This window comes from Symphalangus syndactylus, chromosome 17, assembly GCF_028878055.3.
Source record: "Symphalangus syndactylus isolate Jambi chromosome 17, NHGRI_mSymSyn1-v2.1_pri, whole genome shotgun sequence".
Taxonomy (NCBI): Eukaryota; Metazoa; Chordata; class Mammalia; order Primates; family Hylobatidae; genus Symphalangus; species Symphalangus syndactylus.
In genome coordinates this window covers 52074749-52094105 of record NC_072439.2, presented here as the reverse complement: position 1 = coordinate 52094105, position 19357 = coordinate 52074749, and the positions used below count along the sequence as shown (strand labels likewise).

Sequence of the window (19357 nt, the reverse complement as noted above, 5' to 3'; positions counted from 1 at the left end):
GGCTGAGCCTGGGGTTTTTATGGGCACAGGATTGGGGCAGGGGAGGCCGTGGGTGGTTTTGGAAAAGACAACATTCCAGTGGGAAAACAGGGATGTATGTTCTCACTTTGGGCCACAGTTCCAGGCTTGAAGGTCAGGCCCTTACTGGGGACCTGCCCTCTTCTGCCCAGAATTTTCCTGTCTCCTGTCCCTATCAATGTGAAAATTGGTTTTTATTTAAAATGATTAAATATTAGTTAACAGAATCAAAAGTTTTTTATTGCTAGAAAGACTTAAAAAATAGATCCCCCATTGATCTATTTTTAGGCTTTGTGGTGACAGAGCCTGGCACTTAAGGGACATTCAATAAATATTTGTTGACTCATGATTGACAAGTGTCAATTTTGAGGCTAAAATGAAAAGTCCACTTAGAGTATAAGAAGTTTATATAACTTACCTTAACCACTGTAATGATTTTAGCTGAAGTTTTCATTTTTCTTCCTTCATTTGGATTTCCTGACCTCTGAAAAGTGGAAGACAATTTTATGTTAACAAAAGTATCTCTAGGCCAGGCATGATGGTTCATGCCTGTAATCCCAGCACAGCCCTTTGAGGCCAAGCCAGGAGGATCACTTGAGCCCAGGAGTTTGAGACCAGCCTGGGCAATATAGCAAGACTGTCTCTCTACAATTTTTTTTTTTTAATTAGCTGGGTATGGTGGCACATTCTTGTAGTCCCAGCTATGCAGGAGGCTAAGGTAGGAGGATCACCTGAGCCTGGAGGTCAAGGCTGCAGTGAGCTGTGATCTTTCCACTGCACTGCAGCCTGAGTGACAGAACAAGACCCTGTCACAAAAAACAAACAAACAAACAAAATCTCTAAAACCTCTAAAATAATGTGATGTCTGGGATTAGCTTCAAAATAATGAACAAGATGGGCTACAAGTTCATCACTGTTGAAGTTGAATGATTCATACATGGGGGTGCATTATATTATCCTCTCTACTTTTATATATATCTAAAACTTTTCAACATGTAAAGTTAAAAAAAGGATTTATAAGATTGAAATGTAGTTCCTGTGTCTTTCCCAAATATTTATTTCTCATTCTGGGTCCCTTACTTAAAAGACAAATGAGGTTGGGGAAAGCATTTCCAGGCTCCAAAAATTTGATAGTATTGCTTATCTCCCTAATCCTAGGCCTCCTCTTTAGAAGCTTCTGGACAGGAATGAAAGCTTTTGGAAGCTTCCCAAGACTTACAGTTGAACAGCCTACTTTAGTTTCCATTACCTTCTTTTCTGGTTGGAGAAAAAAGCCCTTTGGGTTCAACAATTTACAGGGATGTAGCAGGGGAGGTGGTTTTCCATTGAGAACGAGATAATGGCAGCATTCCTTGCCTGAGAAAGGAGCTGCAAGGTGCTATTGCCTCAGGGCACACTCCGGACAACTGAAACCAGCTGTTGCGGACTGGGCTGGCTTTTAATTAATTATTTTGGTAATTGCGACGGCAATTTTCCCTTTTCCTTAGTTTTTGAAAAAAAAAAAAAAAAGCAAACACATCTAACTATTTATGTAACTACTAGAAGAAACACGAGGTTCTTAGCAACAGACCTAGTGTACCTTGACCGAATTGTATCATGTTTTGTGGGCATGGACTGCCATATAATTTGTGAGTCTTTTTTGATCACTCGGGTTTTGCTGGTAATATTTCAACAAAGGGAGGAGACATTCGGGGCTGTCTTTGCTCTTGCCTTGTGAGATGTTCTCACCCTGCTCCAGTATAATTGAGCCAATATGAGTTTTAATCTTTTTTTCCCCATTAAGAAATGCTCAAATTTATATATAGAACGCTGACATCCAATATATATTTAAGAAATTATCTCTAGGCCGTATAAAAGAAACCAAATACATTTGTAACACTACAATGATGTAAAAATTTGTTTTGTTTGACTTAAAATGATTAAATATTGGTTAACAGAGTCAACACTTTTTTATTGCTAGAAAGACTTAAAAAAACAAACCCTGGAGATTATTCTATCTGAAAGTTCTTATTTATACAGTAGAAGTTACTGATGCCCAGAAAAGCAGTGTGACTTGTCCACTATCACAGGTCCCTTTGAGAAAACTCAAGTTGCTTTTGCTCTCTCTGAAAAGCAGTTTTACAAGGCCTGACAAGAAAATTCACTCAGCACAGCCATAGTTCAAAAATTAGTGAGCCATAGGAGCTATGGCAGAGTAGAAAAATGAATTTGCTGTCATCTGCTGTTTTATTTTGTGCAAGACACATACCATGGAACCTCCAGCTTTAGGGTTCTCAGGGAGACAATGTAATGTAATGTTTCTATTACAGAAAAAAATAGAGAAAACTCAGCCATAAAAGATCCAGTTCAAAAATTCAGTTAACGTGCATTTGGGAAATCAAAATATCCTTCTCATATTCAAAGAAAATAATTGCTGTTAAAGTCAATTTGGAGGAAGTCTGCTTTTAATAATACTTTCTTTAGAGAATAGTCACTCAAAAAATTGAGAAAATAGATTCAGCTTCAAGTCAAATATTCTCTATACACTATACTGATAAGACAGAAATTGGGGGCACGAGGAGTCTTTTAGAAAAGAATCAGTAAATAGAGAATATATTACCAAGTGAAATGCATCTAACATTTTATTTCTCCTGAAGGAATATTTATAAGAATTAACTTTCCTCTGTGTATGAAGTGTATATTATTTACAGCTATTTAAAGCTACTAAAAGAAAATTGATAAAGGCAATTTAAAAGTGTTTAAATTCTCTTAACCTTTTTCATTTTGACTTATTCCAACCGCTGCCACCATACATAGAACCTTTCCCATTCTAAAGGAGACAGAGACCACTTTGTGGAACAAAAGTGGCTTTAAACACTTATCTTGAGGTCTTGGGAGAGTGGAGAAAAGAGGGGGGAAGGGGAGGAAAGTAAGGAGGGTAGAAGAAAGGACTCCTTTCTAACAAACCTTTTAAGAGCAATATTCTTAGAAATATTTAACTCCTATAAACTTTGCCTCACATATTTGCCAAGTGCTAAAAAAAAAAAAAAAAAAAAAAGAGTTAAGGAGACAGTAATAATAGTGGGCTATAAAGGTGGAAGGAAGACAACAAAGATAACTCCAGGAAAGGAACAATGCCTGTGCACTGACCCTGGGGAAGGAAGCAGGGGCATATACGTCTGGACCCTTGAGTTGCGAAGCACTTGACCTTCAGTTCCTCTGTGGACAATGTAAAATAAAGAGCATCCCCTGCTTATTTTAATTCCAGTTAACCTAAGTGCATGAAACTTGAGAACTGAGTCATCTGTTCCCCCTAGCGCTAATGAGAAATTTTGAACTGAGTAATTTCACATGTATGAGCTGGATTATCTATCAAAATGATTTCCTGAAAAAATTGGATAGTGATTTACTGTGGATATTATTTATACATGATACTATTGACATACTGCAGATATTATTTTAAAGGGCCTCAGAACTTTTCTTTGCTCATGATCTACTGTAAGAAATACATTTTATATCACAACACATATATGTGAACATGTAAATCTAAATTACTGAAATGGAAGTTTCATTTAAAAAATACTTTTCCGGCTGGGCGCGGTGGCTGATGCTTGCAATCCCAGCACTTTGGGAGGCCAAGGTGGGCAGATCACCTGTTGGGAGTTCAAAACCAGCCTGACCAACGTGGAGAAACCCAATCTCTACTAAAAATACAAAAATTAGCTGGGCGAGGTGGCACATGCCTGTAATCCCAGCTACTTGGGAGGCTGAGGCAGGAGAATCCCTTGAACCTGGGAGGCGGAGATTGCAGTGAGCTGAGATCGCGCCATTGCACTCCAGCCTGGGCAACAAGAACAAAACTCCATCTCAAAAAAAAAAAAAAAAACCAACAAAAAAATACTTCTTAGTAGGCATGATGCATTCTGATATTTTTCCATTTCACTGTATTATTTTTTAAAAAATTCTGGATTCTAATCCATTAAATTGATTTTACCACCTACAAAAGAATTGAGACTCAGAGTAGGAGTCAAAATCACAAACATAAACAAATCAGGGTGCTGATTGTACTCGAGAATAATGTGAAATTCAAGTATATTTTATTTGAAACAAACAAGTCTGGTAGAATCCAGAAGTTATCAAGTTTGCATTTTATTTGTCATAATGTAAAACTTCAAATTTTTCAGAATCAGATATTTTTCCAATTAGCATGTAGCTTATGCTGGTAAAAGACAATTTGGCAGCATAGCTCTTTTAAATATTAGACATTTTGCAATGAGAAGAATAGTGATTTCTCAGTTCTGGGGGCTCTAGTATAAATTTGGAGACTTAGATAAGAAAGAAAATCTTCTAAATAGAGAATTGCAAGAAGGAACTGACAATAATCTGGAGATAGAAAAGGGTTCTTAAAAATTGCAAAATACTAACACATTGCACACTTACCACTGAATTTAGCTTTCCACAGGATGATGAATGCTTCCAAGAATTTCACAATTAAAGTATCTTAAAGTTTTGCATTCCAATGCCCTGCTCAATAAATGCAGGATTCCCCTCTGTGTTATTCCTTCAATCATTACAAATATATTTATTAAACAACCACAATATGTCCAGAGATGCAGAAAGCAACAAAATTTAAAAAGGTGTCCTCAGGGCGCCTGCAATTAGTTAGAAGAGATAAAAGATGAGCAAAAATATCCTAAAATGGATGCTTATCCCCAATAAGCAGTGAGCTCCCCCTATTTCTTTTCTCCTGCCACAGTAACTCAGTTCCTTTGATTACTGGCTACTTCTTTATTAGAGAGCTCTGGTTGTTAGAAAGTTTTTTACATTGAATTGTTCCTTCAGTGACATCAGTCCAAATTCTATTTCTGTCCTTGGTGGCCATACAGTTAAAAAAGAAACAAATTCAGAGTAAACCCTGCTTTACCAGATTGACATCAAAAGGGGAGACGCATTCCTAATACCCCATGAAAATCTGAGCGGAACACACCCACTGGCATCCCAGTTTGAGAAATGGTAACTCCTGGACTGAATCCTATAACAGAATCAGAACCATAGACTATCTTAGTTGACGGAGACCCCTCAAAGATATTTAGCTAACTTCTATAATTCTTTAAATAGGAAAATGAGTTTGCAACCTAATCCACTGAAATATTTTCTAGGAGACGTGATTTTGATTTTATCAAGGACATCAGTGGGAAAATAAGATTCACTTTTCAGAAGTTTAATTAAGTCAACTTTGCTGCAACAGATTTTTTTTTACCCCAGAGGCTGATATTTGATATGGTTTAGCCCCTAAAGTAACCTTAAACATAAGGCTCTGGGCTTTTTGATGAAGAATTTGTGTACGTAATATCCCCAAGTGAGCTGAAGTTAAGAAGAACTAGTATGAACAACTAATAAATTGTAGTACAGGGTACAATTTATGTAGTACATAGCTTTTTCAAGCTATGGATTATTACTGTTATTATACTATATTCACAGTTTACAATGCGTGTTCACAAACCTGCTCTTTTTAAGCCTTACAATAATCTTTGAAGTAGGTTTTTTAAACCTTTCTTTCACAAAAGGGAACTAAGAAAGAATTGCTCTTACACTCATAGCAAATGAGAACTGGAATAGTGTAAAGATTTTCTAGTTTAACTCCTTGATTTCATAGAACCCGAGGCATGTAAGGGTTAAGCAACATGGTAGATTTAGGACTAGAACTCAGGAATAAGACTCTCAGGAGATCTGTTTGCCTGAGGTTCTGCACCTATTTGCCAGAATCCTGTGGGGGTGATCTGTAAGTCTCATCAGATTCCTCTAATTGGACCATGTTATACCTCGTGTTACACAAATTCGTTTCCTCACTTGGCTATAACTTGGACATCTTTCTATGTTGATACCTATGTTGCGATCTCATTGTTATTTTTGAAGGGTGAAATAATTGGTACTCAGTAAGTATGCTCCAATGCAGTAATACCTATTATTTGTGCCAGTGTCAGTCTTGACTTGTCTGTGCCTGTGCCATATTAGCTATTAAATATTTTGAAGAATGATTCCTAGTCCTTTCTCTGTATTCCAAAATAGAGCAGCTGTATCTCTCAGTTCTTGAATGTAACCCACTAGATTTCTCAACAAACCTAGAGCTCAACAAAGGCTAGAACTATGTGATAAGCATGCAGATCTTCACAATGCGAGGCAGACAATCTGGTGTTCTGAGAGCAAGACTGAGGTCTTTCTGTAGATGCCCAGGCCATACGTGGAAGTTGACACTTGGCAACAACAGGTAACTTTTGTTATTTTATTTTCCACAAGAATTCTGTCTGTTAGAGAACCTTCCATGGGTATTCTAATCATTTCTGCTCTTTTGGGCAAATTTAAAGACATCGTAATCCTTAATGATAGTCTCTGAGAGGTAAGAAAGCAGGATTTCTTCCTCCGTACCATCTTGAGTCACAATTGCACATGCGCAAACAGTTGAGCAGAATATCCTTTGATGGAGTCACCAAAATGGCTGAAAAGGGCAATGATTTGACTGATGGCAAAATCAGATATTTGCCATTTGATGGTAGAATTGGATAAGGAAATATTTTGGAATCTCCTCTCAGTTTTCTCATCAAGTATAGTTTTGACAGAATGCAGAATGTAAAGTGGTTTGGTGTTTTTTTACTCCAAGCTTCAAGATAGAAAACTTTCACCACTCTTGTGAATTCCTAATGAACTCAGTATTATTCAGTGTCATGTGTTGCCAACATTTATGCCTTGCAGAAAAATAAGCAACTCCATAGCGTTTTATATTAGATATTTGTGATTTTGACTCATGTGTCTGTCAAAATGACAGTTAGAGTGTTACTTTGGACTGTTGGGATTTGCGGCATGTTGGAAAATCAAACCTCTTCCTTTGCAGTAAATGTGAAACCATAATTGATGTAACTTCCTTTTTTTTTTCTCCTGTCATCATCAACTAACCCCCAAAATGATAATAATCATCGTCATGTAATCATGAGGAGTACTGTGGGAAAGTGTCTGTTCAGGCTGGTCGAGCAATGAATGAAGCTGATAGTGGTGGATGGGTGGTGTAGTTGTTTTTTCCAGGGAGTCAAGCTTTTTAGATCTCTGACAAATGGAATTGCTCTTTATTTTTCATTTACACATTGGCTCACAGCACAATACCTGGTGCCATTTAATGGAAACTATTACCCAATCTAAACAAATTTACTTTAATAATCCACTTATTTCTGTAATCATGATGTATTCATCTTAAGCGCTAAAAGAAATAGAGGAAGAAACAAATACATTTTGAAAGCCTAAAAGCTCCTATTATCATGCTATCAAGGCATAACTTGATAGGGCCTAAAAGCCCTATTTTTGTTTTATCAAGGCAAACTTTAAATTAAAATAAAACTTATGCTCATCTTAAAACAGAAAACATTCTGCTCATGGTAAGACACAGAGCAGTGTAAATTACACACATGCATGATGACATCAGAAGTAGCTAACAGACATGCTCTGACCTGAATTAATGTAGGACCAACTCTCAATGTGTTCTCATTCAAACTTCAGCATACTGCACCAGTCAATATGATTTGGTATAGGTTTTCTTATTTTAGGTACTTTTATGAAAATGACAGATATTGCTTTTATCCCCTTCCTCTCCTGCCCCTCACCCAACATGTACACAATTAAATTATATAATTGTGTATTATTGTCAAATGACACAGTCTATTTCTGGAGATTCTGTTATACTACCCTCAATTTTCTCCTCTACCAACAAGCCTATTGACAACATCTACATATTTGCTCTTAGATATTCCTTCTTTGATCTAAGGAACTGAACCTTGTTTAAATGAAAGCAAACACCCCTAAAAGGGGTAATGTTTAAAGATTGTATCAGTCATTAACACCATAGCATAAATTGTTGAATTCAGGTAATTAGCATTTATTACAGGGTTTTTGAGGGCCTGTGTCAGGTCCAGTGACAGTAAAGACATACCCTTGAGGAGCTTTTGACTTTTGTCCTTGTTTCATTTGGTAATGTTAGACAAGTTGATTCACTTCTGGGCTCAAGTTTGTCATCTGTGAATTGAAGGGACTGGATTACAGTAATGGCTTTTTAAATATCTGGGGATTTCCAGGCTTTCCCTCTGGAAAGAAAAGGAGCTGTAACCAGTGTAGCTCTTGGTTCACTTATTTATACCTTAGGCCTTTTTGAAGCTTTTTTTTTGAAGAAAGGGATTTTCAGCTAAAATATTAAAAATTAACAGTTCTGGAAATAACCTTACTGGATGATTTTCAAGATTTTTTAAAAAATCATTGCCTCCAGTGGCATTCAACATTCTGTAATTTGACCCTATTTTCTCTATTCACAATAGGATAACCTCCTAAGAGGACATTTTCACTGAGAAGAGAGAAGTCCAGTAGGGCACTCTCTGGGGGTTTCTTGGCATTGGTCAGACAAAGAACTAAAGTATTTAGTGCTGTGTATGCCAGTGTGGATGTGCAGGAGGTTGCACCCAAGCTCAGCTTGACAATTTCTCAAATTTGCCAGAGGGTAGGCCTGGGGCTTACCAAAGCCTGGGCCACCAACTTCGTGAGAAAAAGTTTCCCTCTGAGGAACTTAATTTCCACCAATTCTCCCACTTCAGAAATGTCATTTATCTCTAAGAAGTGCATTTCCTGCTACTTTTCAGAAAGAAGTTTGGGGCTTCAATAATTCCACTGGCTACATTTCAGCAGGCAAAATGTAGCTTAAAAATATACATAAGAAAAAGGAACTTTCTACACAATAATCTCATCTGATATGGAGAAACTTTAAATACAAACCATATTATGCCTTTGGCTCTTTTCCTCCAGCCCCAACTTGGAATCTTTTCTGGAATTGTTCCAAGAAAACTCTCTTAACAATGTCAAAAGAAATGTTAGGACACTCTTTCAACAGTCCTTTAAAATATTAGAAATTGCAAAAATCACTAACTGATTTGAACTGACCAAAACAGAGAAGGGCTTGTTGTTTGGCATGATTTTTATGATGCTCAGATAAAATCTCTTCTTGGACTGAGAGTACAAATGGAAAAGATTGAAAGCTATCTGGAATCCTTTTTATTGGGGGCCATAGGGTTTGAAGATTGAGAAAAGCCTCACACTTCCTTAACTTCCCGCCATTAAACTCTGAACTTTAGGACCGAAATAAAATCCACTGGGCAAATTTACAAGGGCCTCAGAGCGGCTATCCTAGTGGGGGAAAACACAAGGGGAGGGAGTTGGACTTGGGAATCTTAGCATCTTCTTGTTGGTCCTGACTGCAACAGCATGTATGGTTGGAGGTCTGAGATACAATCTCTACATTCCAGAGAAAAGAGGAGTATCAGTAAAGTAGGAAGATGGCCCAGAGACTGGAGAGACATAGGCAAGTAAAAGTAAGTAAACAGTGATAGTTAGCTTGAGGACTAAGGTAGAGGTAAAATGGAATTGTCCATGCCCACCCCTCACTGATCTTTGAACCCACTCAGCCTTTTGAGTGACTTCTGGTCAAGAAGAAGCCTGGATTTTTGGAGTGTGGTAGGTGTAGACTTTATTACGTGCCATTGTCCCTGAGACAGCTTTTTGTTGAAAGAGGAGGAATTTTAAATATATCAAGTGTATTAGTCCATTTTCATGCTGATGATAAAGACATACCTAAGACTGGGTAATTAATATAGGAAAAAAGGATTAATGAACTTACAGTTCCACATGGCTGGGGAGGCCTCACAATCATGGCAGAAGGCAAGGAGAAGCAAGTCACGTCTTACATGGGAGGCAGCAGACAAGAGAGAGCTTGTGCAGGGGAACTCCTCTTTTTAAAACCATCAGATCTCATGAAACTTATCACTATCACAAGAACAGCACGGGAAAGACCTGCCTCCATGATTCAATTACTTCTCTTGGGGTCCCTCCCACAACACATGGGAATTCAACATGAGATTTGGGTGGGGACACAGCCAAACCACATCATCAAAAGAATACAGATGTCCAGTGAGTTCTAATGATGAATATTTTCCTCCAACTAGGAGGATCAGAACAAGTGTGAGGTACTTGACTAGAGCCATGGGTTAGGCACTAAGAAAAAGTCTTGCTTCAGACACTAGACTACCCAGACGAGGACTGCCCTTTCTCTGATCTTTGTAGTCCTTCTTGGAAAGGCATCATTCATAGTGAAGGTATCTAACTTGGCTCAGACTTGGTCCTCAGTGAGGCAGTATTTATAAAATGAGTTTATTGCTAGTTAGTAAAGATGTTCAGAGGATGTACTCTGTGTCAAATGTTGTCTGTTTGGTTTTTTTTTTTGGTAAGTCCAAGGTAGGCATTTGCGTGCCAGTTCTTTCTATCAGTTCTCTTCTTTTTTTTTTTTTTTTTTTTTTGAGGTGGAGTTTTGCTCTTGTTGCCCAGGCTGGAGTGCAATGGCACAATCTCGGCTCGCCGCAAGCTCTGTTCAAGTGATTCTCCTGCCTCGGCCTCTCAAGTAGCTGGGATTACAGGCATGCACTACCACACCTGGCTAATTGTGTGTTTTTAGTAGAGACGGGGTTTCTCCATGTTGGTCAGGCTGGTCTTGAACTCCCAACCTCAGGTGATCTGCCCGCCTTGGCCTCCCAAAGTGTAGGGATTACAGGCATGAGCCACCATGCCAGGCCACTTTTCTTTCTTTATGGCTTTTCTGCATATGAAGGCATAGAGTGTGATGTTTTCTATATACTTTGAATTTCTAAAAAAAAATTCTATTTTTTTATAGAAAAAAGTCAAAACCACAGTATATTGTGTTTTTAAAATAATACAATATTTTGTGTTAAATTGATTATATTGTGTATTGCACAATACTATTTTATAATTCTGCTAACGCCTAGTAATGTATCTACAACCCTGTATCGAAAGAAGACTGTGTTCTCATGAAGAACCAAAACAACAGAATCTCATAAAATGGGCCTGTGCCTCCAAGTACATTATCAGTGACTTCTGACTTTTGTGGTATCTCTAGTCAATGAAACTACAAAGTGAGATCATTTGGAACTTGGGGGAGGCTAGATAAGAGAGAAAGCAAAACTTCAAAATACAAGACTGGTTTAATCAAGACCAGGGGACCATGAACTGTTTGGGACTCAGAAGAAAAAAAGGAGAACTTGAAAGTGACTATAATAAATAGGCCCCAATCTGCTGTTCCAAGATTGCCTTCTACTTGATGGGAAAATTGTGGTTCCCCAAAGTAAAGACTATAAATTTGATTAAGGGATCTGCCTGGAAAAGGGAGTGAACTCTGACCTCTGGGAGAGGGTTTTGCCTCACCACATCCTATGTGTACACTGGATGAGTAATATTTATTATTGGGCCATGTGATGGAACGACGAACAAAGGTTGTTACTGGTCATCCTGTGTCCATCACCGCAATTGCTCCTCTTGTGGAATGTGATATATTGCTGTCCACCCTCAGCTGTTTTTGAAGCAGCAACAAATGCTATTTTGTAAATACAGCTTAGAACCCCTGGACATGTACCAGGACAGCTTATCAAACATATTGCATGTTCACTCTCATGCTCAGTTGCAGAAGGATCTCCCAGCACTTCCTTTGCCATGGGGCTGTGCTTTAATTGGCTGTGAATGATGTCATCACACTGTTTACTTTTTTTAGTGAAGGCAAAGATCTGAGTGTGATGTGCATGTCCACATTGTGTTAGGTTTTGGAAGTTTCTGTTTGTCTTGGGTGCTTCCTCTTGGACTATCTTTGTAAGTTTAGTATTTGGGTCCTACTGTTAACAAGATGGGTTTTTTCTGCAAACATAGGGCAATCTGTACAATTTGAAATGAAATTTACAGATAAAATTCTGCCTTGACAAAATTTTAAGACAAGTAGGCTTTGTTTATCATTGAGAGTTGAATTGGCAGGTCTTTGCAGCTCATTTCCACAAAGCAGAACCTGTCTGGGAAAAAAGATATTTGACTAGGTGATATAAGAAAAATAACGAATTTCTTGAGCTTACAGAAGATTGGATTCCTCTCTGGCATTTCTAGAGAGGTAGGAAAATGCTCAGTGTTAAGTTAAAAAATAACTGATTAAACTGTAGAATTGAACATATGCAATACTGGTCAGCGGATGTCACGGAATAGACCAACAGATTTTCAGGAGGGATGAATCCTACCAAAATGTCTTCAAAGTTTTGGTTTGTTTTCTTCTAAGTATGATTTCACCCTGCTCTATGCCAGGAATATTCCAGAAATTTGGGTTGCACAGTTAAAATAAGAATAATAATATTTTTACAATTACTTTTATTATAATTTGAAGGTACAATGTCCAATAAAAAGCTGAAGACTCTAGTTAAATAAAAACTAGGCTTAAGAACCCAAGGGGGCATCCTGAGGCAATGTCAGTTCTGGACATTTAAGGCTTTCATATCCTCATTAATCCATCCACATGATAAGCCTAACAAATATTTGTTGATGCTGATGAGGGCTATTTCACATGATTTCAGCATATTCATTAGAAGCATCTACATACCAAAGCATTCCTCAAAGTTGATTTTTGATTCATTGACAACTTTGGCTGATACCATGGGATTTCCAGAAGTTGCATTATTCTTTCAGGGCATTCAACGTAACTCACTCACTTGAAACTGCTTTCCTGGACAAAATGTGTTTCTAGGTCTAAGGTGAGAGAAAAATAAATAAATAAATAAAAGAACAAAATGTGTTATGCTTTTATTATAGCACACTGATTTTCTAAAAGGCTAAATTACATTATGTAGATAAATATAATTTTGGGTTCTCATCAGAATGTATATTTGTCTAGAACCTATTAAACTTCTTTAAACGATTTGTAGGCATTATCCAAAAATTCTCTAAAATATTTAAAATCTTGAACTTAGATAAAACTGCTGTAAAATTTATTTAAAGTTAGGAAGTTCTGTAAGCGGTTGTAAATTGCCAACCTGCTCTGTGCTTTGCAGAATCACAGCTTGAACAGGGCCACTAGGACCTCAGGATGATCTATGACCCATAGCATCCACTCTGTTGTCAGACACTGCCTATGATGCAGAACTTACCTTTCATGATAAGCCTTCCAACCTTATGTGGCTTTCAGAAGAAATTTATTTAGTTGGCCTTGGGCAACAGGTTTAACTTTTCTGGGTCTCAGTTTTTTCACTTGTCAAGGTGCTCAGTCATTTTTGAGTTTCTGCTATGGGTCAAGCAATCCCAAATCCCAGATATTTTCTTGTGGGGGCTGGAGGAGGACAAAGACAGGGTATAAATAAGCAGAAAAATGGAATGAAATAATGTGCACAGAAGTTTTAGGCATTAGGAAAAAAGTTTAGCTTTCCCAGGGGAAAGGCTGGGACATTAACAGTTATGAAGACACTATGGTGAGCAATTTAATAAGGTTCAAGGAATTCTGAGAACACTGAAGAGCACTGAGAACATCACTATTTGATTCTTTAGCAGCTCCTTCCCCTCCAAGCTCATGAAACTGATTTTCCTTAAAAACAGGTTAGTGGCTCTGTTCTCTGGATCAGGACTTCACTCTAGGTACTCCCATCCACTCCCTCTAGAGTCTCCTAGACTGTACATGCCCATGAAGGCAGGGACCCCTTCTATTTAGTTCATTTTTCATCCATATCACCAAACCCAAATCTGACATGGAGATCTCAATAAGTATTTGCCGAATAAAAAAAATACATGGACCATATCCAGAAGCTAAAGGGGAGCTACTACAGGAAGTTACGTAAAATAGTGACATGCTTTTCTCTTCCCTCATTAGGCAACCTGGAAGCATACTTCTGGTAGCAATGGGGACATGAGTCAAAGGGGACTTGAGGTAAGGAGGCCTTGTAGGATGGTATTGCAATAATTCAAGTACGAGTGATGAATAGGTGAAATAGGGTGATTCCAAGGATACTGGGGTTAGCCTTGATGGCTTACTGGCCACCTGTATCATTTGGATAAGGGTCTTGTTATTGACAATTGAAAATATCCTAACAAAAACAGCTGGAGCTATATATTTAGTAGTCACCAGCCAATGGGTGACTGCTAAAGCCAGGGATGTTACAGAGACTGCCTGGGAAAAGTAGGTTGAGAATGGGGTTCTGTGCACCTTACATTTGTGATTGCATTCAATTCTGAATTCTAGCCTATGACCCAAGAGGCCCTAAAGCATCAAGGTACATCTTCTTCTGCTTAATTTCAAGGTTATTGTGTGGAATGAGTGAGATAATGTAATGTGCTTAGCACATAGTATTCAATAAAGGTTACCTGGCATGATTATGAATAATTTAATATGTAATTTATATCTAATGATGAAAATACACTTCCACATGTATGCTTATTTAATTTTTCTTTTGCTTGCTTTAATGCTCCTGTCATTTCCAAGCAGAACGTTCCTCCTCCCTCCCTCTCTTTCTGTCTGCCAGGGATGACTTAACCATTAGACACAGTGGGCCCAGTGCTTAGGCCCACAGAACTTTTAGGAGCACACAAAAATGTTTTTATTTCTTTCAAAATCAGAAGAAAAAGATGAACTTTCAGGTTGAAGAAAATATTTTTATGCATAATATAAGTGTATTCATCTTCATTCCAATGCAGTAGTAAAATAGAAATTTTAATTTTTTTTTTTTTTTTTTTTGTGGAGGAAGAAGCCCACAAAAGTCAGGATGCAGTCCTGTTGCCTTTCCCCTTTGAGCTGCTGTTTTTCTCTTTTTGTTATTCTCTCCATCTTCATCTCCTCCTTGCCTTCACCCCACTCTTTACTGTCGTAATTCCTAGTATTCTTCTACTTCTAGCATTATTTGGCCTATATCCATATGACTCCTTCATATTAAGTGAAAAAATAAAATAACATAAAAACTAGCATTTTCCTTGCATTGGTTTTCCTTTCCTGTGTCAGCTCTTTAATTCCTCAGGTTATCAGCTTTCAGAGTGAAGACATATAATCCCTATTAGAGTGGAAGCCTTAAAATCGAGTTTGAGACACACCTTCTGGAACTGCACCCTCTTGGGAGCCTGATTTCCAGTGAAGAGTGTTGCTGCTTTGCATTTTTCACACTTGAACACAGTGAAGAAGATGAACATTAATTAGGATTATAGTGCCATGGAGGCTTACTGTGCTGTGAGAACTCACAAGAAAGAAAATGCCATTTCTTTTTTTGGATGCAATTCTGAGTGTCATGTATGTATTAGTTCTTGGGCCCAAGCCAAGTTACTTTAGGGGTGATATACAATCTGTTATTTTTAGATCATATTGGGTAAGGGTGTAGGCTACTATTTTAGGATAGTAAGAGAAGATAGGTTTGTCTAATTTTAGATGATCAGGTTTCCTAATATGAATCTTCCTTTAAAAAGTATTTTTGAAATGTTATCATTTATAGTTCAAGCTTATGGAGAACTTAATGTTGGAAGCATTCCTTAGTTCAAGGGGATTTCATGCCTGGGTAATTTTCGAGTTTGATTGTTTTCTAGCTTACTTGCCTGACTTAGGATCCGTGCTGCTTCTTAAATTTCACAAATAATGAGTTAAGGAAGAAAAGCAAACACACCAAAAACAAACCAATACTAAACTCCCTTCTCCAACAACCAGACTGTCCCAGGGAGATGTATGTAAAGTAAAAAATAAAGTGACAGGATTCCTGTTTCACAAATAACTTGAATTCTAATTATTTTTTAAAGACAGATTTAAAACAAAGCATTTTATGAATAATATACAGATCATTAAGACTATAAACGCTAAACTCTAGCATATAACATAAGCCTCTATTTCACCACAGAAATTCACACTGATTACCCAGGATGATTTCCAGATGTTTACTCTCTGCATGTAATAAAATGTCGGTAAAAATTGTAACTTAGCTGCTATTTAAAAAAAAAAAAAAAAAACCCAACTCTCAACAGACATGTGAAATTTTCACCGAGACTTTCTCCCCATAGAGTCACCCCTCTCATGACAGAAATCTTCTTCAAAAATCTCTGGCTTACTTAAACCCACTTTTAATTTTAACCAGGGAAGAGAAAGTTGAACTATGAAATGTGATGACTGGGCGCGGTGGCTCACGCCTGTAATCCCAGCACTTTGGGAGGCCGAGGCAGGTGGATCACCTGAGGTCAGGAGTTCAAGACCAGTCTGGCCAACATGGTGAAACCCCGTCTCAACTAAAAATACAAAAAAAAAAAAAAAAATTAGCTGGGCATGGTGGCGGGTGCCTGTAATCCCAGCTACTTTGGGAGGCTGAGGCAGGAGAATCACTTGAACCCAGGAGGTGGAGGTTGCAGTGAGCCGAGATGGTGCCATTGCACTCCAGCCTGGGCAACAAGAGTGAAACTGTCTAAAAAAAAAAAAAAAAAGAAATGTGATGAATTGATCGCTTCACATGTATCAACCGGGTGGAAATTTCCACAGAATTTGCATAACTAGAAAATTGGTACAAGTAAATTATTGGGTCTGTATTCACAGATGTGAAAGGGAATAGGAAAAAGATTAAAATGGCAATAAAATTAAATCTTCAGGGAGAATCAAAATATCATGGTAAAACAGGGTATGAATATTGTCTTTTTATGTGTCAAGAATTTGAAATTTGTGAAAATATGCACTGGATCAACTTGGAGCACGACAGTATCATGTACAGCAGCTGAAGAAGAGACAGGTGCCACATGAGGAAAAAGGGAACAGAGAGCCAGGTAGTTCAAAGACACCGGAAAGTAGTTCAAAGATGGATATTATGTAGAAGTCATTAAAATATACTAAAGAAGGAGATGCTAAAATAATCAAATACAGGATAATAAAGTGGAAGGGGAATACAGTGAGGGAAGGGGGAGGAGGTGAGATAATTTGAAAAGAGAGAAGAGATGAAGAGGTAGAATGAGAGTACGCATGGGTGCAATGGTTCTGTAATGACCTGTTTCTCATGAAAAATGCATTATCCTAGAAAGGAATGATTTTTCTCCTCCCTCACACTACTTTGATTTGTGTGTTTACAACACGCTAAGCCCACTGGGATGCAACTGAGGATTCAGAGACTTTAGAATGATCAACCAGACACTGCTATTCCAAAAGACACCAAATGCAGTGTAAATAATTAAATATCAATACAAGTCAACTAACATCTGTTGAGTGTGCACTCTCAGAATGATGCAGGCATCAGCCTTCTGATAGACCTTAGGGTTTTGACAGAAAGCAAAAACCCAGATGAATAAAATGGTGATTTGGGAGACAGGGACTCAAAAAAGGCAAATGTAACTTAGCTCAGTAGGTCATAGCTTTTTTGGGATAATAGACTTCTTTGTGAATCTGACGAAAGCCTCAGAGCTTCACCCAGGAAAATACACATTTGTGTGTAAAATAAAAATTTTGCTTATGTCATGGAGTTTATAGATTTCCTGAAGTTCAATTGTGGGCCCCCTAGTTTAAGATCCTATAGTAAGTGCTGAATTTAATAGATGCATAATTTTTAATAGGCAACTGTTTAAGCTACATACAAATTCACTTCAGTTAAAACCTTAGGAATGGTTGGAATTCGTGAATTGAACTAAAGAGTCATTGTCAATCCTCCAGTGGAGTTAAATTTTGAGGGGTTTGTTTATATGTTTATTTACACCTTGCCATCCTCTAGAAAAATTATGACTTATAAAAGTACATATAATACAAAAATACAAAATAAATATTTTAGGAAAATAAACATCAACCCATGTTTAGGATTGAGGAAGTTGAACTAGCAGAACTTACAGTGTCATGGTAGACATAGGTTACAATTTTGTAACTTCCTGGTGGCTAAAGTTAAGATGAAGTAGGCTTAATTGCAAGACTAATAACAATCTGGTTGTTAGATTACTGGTTAGGATACATTAGGTTGCAAGTAACAGAACACCTCACCAGGAGTGGCTTGCAGGCATTGTTAGGATTTTTTTCTAACAGCAAGAAGCCCAGAGGTAATTCAGTCATATTATCAATGATGCGGGCTTTTTCTATCTGTCATCTCTGCTATCCTTAGGATGTTAGTTTCCATCATACTTGTAGCTTCATTGTCTCAAGTGAACTGCTAACTTGTGACATCATATCCATGACCAAGGCAGGGAGAAGACTAGAGAGCTCTTCTCCATCTGTAGCTTTCATCAGGAAGCAATTGCCACCTTAAAAGCCCCCTTGTAGACTTCCTTTTACATTTCATGGCCATAACTGGATCATATGAACACCCTGGCTACAAGAGACACTGCTAAATTGGTGTCTGCCATTCTGGCCTTTTTAGAGCAAGGAGGTCAAAGGAGGGTCTTGGGGATGGCATTGGGTTAGTATCTTTTACAAAGGATATGAACAGTTTTTCCTGATATTGAGCAACCTCATTCCTGGGTGTCATCAAATAAAGATACTGTGTGATACATCAGACCATGCCCTAATGTCAACCTATACAATAAATATAGCAGTGAGTTCTATCATGTATCATGGAGTTTCATGGTTCTCTCTGTAGGCTGATGGCTTAGACTAAGGCACAAACTGGGAGAAGGCAGGTCTACAGGAAGTCAAACCAATGTATTCAAGTACAAAGCCTTGTTATGATCTAGTTTAATCCAATGGTAACATTTAGCTTATCTAGAATCACGTATGAACAGCAATGCCCTTGAACCACCTTTCCATAAATATTATTTCTCACAGCTGGACATTGAATAAGAATGGGACCACAGGGAGTTAAAGGCTGTAATCTCTAACACAATCTCACCTGGAGCACAAAAGCCTGCATTGTTAATAAGGACAGATACATATGCTTTGACAACCAACCAGGGAGAGAGTAAAGTTAAACGCTCCTTATAAAAATTCAGAAGCATAACTAAGACATGTGCCTGTTAGACAGATGATCACTGGTGGTTAGACTGGTGGAGGTGAGCCCCAAGAAGAGGTAATTATTCTTTCCACTATCTTCCCTTAGAGTTTGTCTTTATCTCTATGATGGTATGTACAGCCCATATTTACGTAGTTTGCTGGCTATCAGCCTACTCATTTTGTAGCCCCTGATCATGTTATCTTTTATATAACAGACTTGGGTCTAAATTTAGAAATATTTAGAAAAAAATATCCTTTTATTGAACAGTGAATAGTAATTGCTTAGGTAATATTTGGAGGGACAACTTTGAACAAAGAAATCAATGACAACTTATTTCATTCTATTTTCAGTACTAATTATTTGACATCAAAATATTGGCCAAAAAACGCAATTACTTTTGCACCAACCTAATATCAAGCATTACTTAAACTTTCACTGCTTGAAGACCAGAATACTTGGTGTAATGGACTAGACACTAGAGGTTAAAAGCTCAGGGCAAGAAACATATGTGCCTTCCCTTGAAGAACCTATGAACTAGATGAACTGGAGGAGCATAG

General features: G+C 37.7%; 1 long non-coding RNA gene across 1 annotated transcript in view; it reads left to right on the top strand.

Moving 5' to 3' along the window:
• LOC129465331 (uncharacterized) overlaps positions 1-15150 on the top strand; it is a 31768-nt gene extending 16618 nt beyond the window's left edge. Inside the window, exons 2-3 of the long non-coding RNA XR_008651940.1 lie at positions 13760-13816; positions 14898-15150. This is a non-coding gene — a long non-coding RNA (uncharacterized lncRNA). The remainder of the gene's footprint in view (positions 1-13759; positions 13817-14897) is intronic.
• Positions 15151-19357: the final 4207 nt, after the last annotated feature.